Raw genomic sequence first — 6,000 nt, 5'->3', positions numbered from 1 at the left:
CATGTACCTCACTAAACACCTACAACAACTGGAGGCCGCAAAAGTATTTCACAAAGAGGATCCTAGGTCTTAAACATTTGTCCTGTATAGACAGACTAAAAAAACTCCAACTATTCTTTGTTTTATATCGCCTACTTAGAGGCAATCTCTGCTTGACTTACAAAGCCATGTCTGACCCTGCTCTGTTAGAAATGCTACAGAATGTCACTCTACACAATTCTTTTCTGAATGAATGCCAAAAATTAAGTGGTATGTTTATCAGTAGGGGGTACCCCATTCAATGGTAGCAAACATAATGAAAGAGGTAATTTCTAAAAGGGAGAGTGGTCATTTTCCCCCTTTTAAATACAGGTGAAAATGTTGGGGACAATATCCCCAGAAACACTCATAGTGGTGAATCTTTAGAAGATTTAGGCTCCGCTTCTGGAACATTAACTGAACAATGTATAGAACAAGTTTAGTCACAACTTTTTCTATTGATGCCAATGAGATAAAAAACATCTTGGAGAAAAATTGGACACTTCTGACAGGTGAAACAGATGTCAGAGCAATTTGGGGGGATAGACCTACTTGTGTATTTCGTAAAGGGAACAACATCAAAACCTTACTTGAACATCAAAGGCAAGCCCACAAAAATGCCCATATGTATAAATGCGGGTCTTGTAAGTTTTGTCCTTATATACTAGAAGTGAAAGAAGTAATTATAAAAGGGATGAGAATTCAAATCAAGAATAAATTTAGCTGTTATAGAGAGAGATTTGTTTATGGTGCCTTATGTGAATTATGTCCTTGTTTTTACCGTAAAACCGAGCGTAAACTCAAGAATATGATAGGGGAACATCTCAGAAATATCAGGGACAATTGTGACACCAACACTCTTGTTAAACATTAAACAACATCCTGGGCTCAAATTTTAGTTTATTATTCTTCACACTATTTCCCCTCCCTGCAGGGGAGGTGCATGGCAATATTTATTAGAGAAAGATGAAATGTGTTGGCAAATACGTCTAGATTCTACACATTGGCCTGGATTAAACAAATGTTTATCCATTACCAGCATTTTAAAATTGGAAGCTCTAACTAGATAAGTGCTTCACTTGGTAGAGCATTAGTCTCTTAATGCAAAGGTTCTGGGTTTGAGCCTTGGCTTGGGTGCAATTTTTTAGGTAAAAATGTCTTCTATATGTCTTTTTATTTTTTAAGATATATATTTGTTTATCAAGACATTTTAAAATGATATGAACTGTTGTTGAAATTGAAATACTGAACTTTTTACAAACAGATTCAGGATTCTGCTGGCTTTATGAATGTAATTTTATAAAATGCTTTTTTGAAGATTTATCACTTTAAATATGTTACAGGAAGTGATGTTATGTTTTTGGTGCATTTATAGATGTGACTGTGATTTCTGGGTTTGTCTGATGAAGTTCCTGTTAAAACTGAATTTGGGATGAAAGCACTTACCTACATTGTGATACAAGTGGAAAATAAAAGTGGTTTGTGTTTTATATCCGGAGTGAGCTTTCTTGGATGTTTTTTTGCAGATTGGTAGTAATCTCTCTTTCAAAATAGATAAACTGCTGAGTACATAAACATCACTTCCTAACACTTGCCATGATAGTGCAAACACAACACTAGCCTACTTATCCCATCTTTAAAGTCAATGTTATGACAACATTACATGGAATACTGCCAAATTTCCTGGACCTTGTGTGTGACTTTTCAACACAGTAACCTCCCTCAATCTGTAAATAAATCATATGGCACACCATGGCTGGAAGATGCAGTCTGAATCTACTAGCAGACATAAAGGTGAGCTGAACTAGGCCCTGTGCACTCCAATCTCTGTAAATCTCAAGCCAGCATCAGGAATTATAATCCCTTCAGCAAAACTCCTAAACTACTAAACTGAGCACACACACACATACAAATCTAAGGCTAAGATCTCACACGTGTAACAGTCACAGACACGCAGACATCAGGGCTTTGCTACAAACCCTTGAGCAGGAAACCTAAATCCCTGTCTTTCCCAGTTATCACAGTAAAGCATCTGCCTACAGTTCCATTGCAAAGCATGACACAGACACAAAGCGGGATAGGATGCTACCCAGGAAGAGGGATTTTGCCATTGTTCCTCTTCCTAAATCTCATAACCAAAGTGACAAAACAGGGCTTAAGACTTTACACACCCCTTCTTAATTAAAGATAAACTCGTTTCAAGCTCACATTACAAATAATTCCAGGTTACAAATCTGGCTGCGATTATACGTAAGTACCAAATGAAATATTTCTTCAAAGGAAGTGATGAAAATACCAAAAAATATTTAAGAACATTAAACTATTTTTGTGGGTGTTGTGTTCCATTTTTTTGTTATTAAACATGAACTCTAGGATAACTCAACTCTGAACAGGGTGAATAGTCAAAATACTGCACGCTTTAACTTAGTATGAATTCTTCATATTCACAACTACAGCTTGCTGCTCTAAGAACAGTTATTCTTAGAATATCAACATACACCCATTTTCTTGGACTTAAACTTTGACTTGATAAGGGTAGGTACTGAACCTAATGAATGGTCAGGTGGATTGACAATTATCTCACTACATGTCACTGTGGATAAGTCTGGTACAAGTACAACTATTTTACCTCCCTATCTAGTAATGTCTTTGGTACTTTAGATGCTGATATAAAAACCAGTCTGGTTTACAATGTTTACTGAATTTTAAAGGACTGCTGACTCATCTTAAAAAATGAACAAATGACATCTGCATTAAGGACAATATTGAAACAAGATGACTAATCTGTGTGGTCATTGTATGTGGATCTATGGTCAGATAGCTTGTCAATTTCGAACCAGCTTGCAAATAAGAATCTGCTAAGGAACTGTAGTTAGATCTCTGTAAATTCCATGATATTGAAGGAGTGCTTAACTTTTCATTTAAACTGCTGGGCATTAAAGGCCCATTTAAGACCCTACCAGCTTAGCTTTTTTTTCCCTTGTGCTTATGGATATGGCTAGATCCCTAAATGACTATCCCTCATGAAAAAAAGTAAAAGATCAGATACTATAGCCTATCAACATTTTTGTACTGTGGAAAGAACATTCTGTCTGGTAACAAATGATATTTGTTATAAGCCTTAACAAAAACGGATGTGCTTTTACATCTAATCTAGATGGTTTCTTGCCTAAGTCTAAGCTTACTTTTTCCAGCAGTGTGTCCAAGTAACTAAATGTCAACATTTTTAGTGGTATACACTATTTATTACCTTACCTCCTTTGGGATCTGTATTGTCATTTTTAGGTAATTGTTAAAACATACTCTTAGAATATTTTGTTAGAAATCCATCACCCTTTTATGGTATAGGTGATAACCCACTTGTTCTCCTATGCATGTTTAACTAACTTGGGCTTTTATATTATTCCATTATTGCCTAAAGTAACCGTTAGCTGATTCTGTTATATAGTACTAATCCTAATTATTACTTCATTCAAGGTTGTATGATGGTCACTGATCTTAGCTATATGTTATTAGTATAAAATTCATAGTCAATTTTGGACTTGTCATAGATTATAGCTGAAATGGATCATTAAGTCCATGGGCCAGATTCACAAAGGCTTGCACGGAGTCTAAGAGCAATGTAAGTCGGCAGACAGCCAATATGTCTGCCGAGCAATCCAGCAACAGCCGGCAGGGTCGTGCATGAGAGCTCCTAAAAGTACTCTTGCACAGACAGCGTCATGTTATGCAAATTACCGCATTTGCTGCTGCAAGCTATGCAAATGAGGTAATTTTGTGATCCAGGAAACATTAACCTGTCCGTGGAAGAGTAGAGTTATTTGCAGAAATGTACTCCGTTGGTAACGGAGTACCATTCTGCAAATAGCAAAACGGAGTTATGACAGCTCCAAATAAAGGATGCATTCAGTTGAGGAAGCATGCCAATGGCCAAATATAAGGCCATTGGCATTTTGATCTGATGAAAATTAATAAAAATCAATTTTTTTCCCCGATCTCTGATGTTTAAGCATAGCGCAGTGCCACGCAAACGTGCGGCGCTTTAAAAACCAGAAAAAAAAAGCCAAAAATAGGCATTCTTATTAAAAATATTCTTCTGCCATGCAGGTGAATGGCAGGCTGAAGACAACATGGCTACTGAGTAGTGGTTGCTAAGGGGGGAAGCTCAGTTCGAGAGATGTAACCAAGCATTAGTAGACAATCCTATGCAAATCAGGATAGGGATAGTGAATCCCAATTTTTCCTGGCATGTGAGCCATGTCCCTGGAGTATAAGTGTAGGAGTAGGGGAGTAGTAGAGTAGAAGATAGGTGACATCATGAGGGGGTATGTATGAAAGATTGTAAGCTCATTGGAGTAGAGTGGCTTGTGTTTGCTGTGAGGTACTCAGGATTGGAAGAGGCGTGTTTACAGTAGTTTTAACTGAAACCCAGAAACCGAAGGTATACACCGTGGATATCACTGAATTTTCTTGCAAATCTGCTTACACCATGTGCGTGCATGTGCACGTTTGTAAACCTGTCTAAGCCAGTGTGCGCGCGTGTGCACCCACCTAAGCCTGTGTAAGCCTCTGTGCACGCATGTGCACTCGTGTGCATGTGTTTGCGCTTGTTTGCGTGGCGCTGCCCCCTGTGGAAACAGAAAGGGAAAAGGAAGGAAAATAAGTAGTAGGAAGTTAACCAAGGAGAACTAGCAGATCTGCCAGGTGAAATCAATCAGAATCAGCCAATTACACAGGCAGTGCACTAGCCCAGCCCAGCCCAGCACTTAAAACTCTGCAAACAACATTCCCCCATGTTTTTCACAGAAACACTGCAACACTGCAGTATACAAAGAGAGTGAAAACTTAAAAAGCTTAACTCAGACAAAAAAATGTTAGGGGCTGCCATTGCTATTATAAGGCAACATGTACAAGATGCTGAGGGTGGTGCCATTGTGAATGCTGCTGAGCAATCCACAGTGAGGGGATGGAAAAGAGTGTACAGACCCATGGTAACCTACCAGGGGCTACATGAGCTGGAGATAGTGGAGCACTATAGACTGGGCAGAGATCTCCTGCAGCAAATTGTTGAGCTGTGCAGGCCATGCCTCACACACAGAACCAACAGAGGGGAGCCCATACCAGTGGAAACCAAGGTATGTGTTGGCCTAAGAATACTAGCAACAGGTACCTTCCAGAGACCAACTGATGATATGATTGGGGTTTCACAGGCATCAGCATCCAAGGTACTGCACCAGTTCCTGAATGCCATGTCAGCACATGTCGGTGATCATGTATATTTCCCCAATTCCCATGAGGCATTGGCCAGCAATATGCATCTCTTCCAACAAATAGCGGAATACCCTGAGGTAGTGGGTGCAATTGACTGCACGCACATACACATCAAAGCACCAGCCGGTGAGCGGGGTAGGGCCTACATCAACCGCAAAGGCTTCCCCTCCATCAACTGCCAGGTCGTGTGCGATGCCCAGGGCATAATACTGAATATATGTGCTGGCTGCCCTGGAAGCTACCATGATTCCCATATCTGGCATCTGACGCAGCTGTACCAGACATTTGCCAATGGGGACATCCCTGACGGTCACCTAGTAGGGGATGCTGGATATGCACTGGAGCCGTGGCAGATGACACCCATCAGAAATGCACACACACCTGAACAAGAACACCATAATGAGGCACACGCACAAACATGAAATGTAATCGAGCATGTGTTTGGGATGCTCAAGTCACGGTTCCGGTGCCTGGACACATCGGGTGGAGCCTTGCAGTACTCACCAACTACATATACCCAAATTGTCATGGTATGTGGCATGCTACACAATATGATCCTGTGAAAACAGCTGCAGCAGGAACAGCACGGGGCAGGGCCAAACAGTCTCCCACCATTGCCAAGGCCATCACAGGCACAGCGTGACTCCGAGGAGGAACAACCTGAGCCTGCCCCAGTAGAAAGAATGAGGCATGCCCGGTATGCCTTGGCCT

The sequence above is a fragment of the Protopterus annectens genome, chromosome 4.part0, assembly GCF_019279795.1.
Source record: "Protopterus annectens isolate FY-2018-M chromosome 4.part0, PAN1.0, whole genome shotgun sequence".
Taxonomy (NCBI): domain Eukaryota; kingdom Metazoa; phylum Chordata; order Ceratodontiformes; family Protopteridae; genus Protopterus; species Protopterus annectens.
This window is presented reverse-complemented; position numbering follows the sequence as displayed.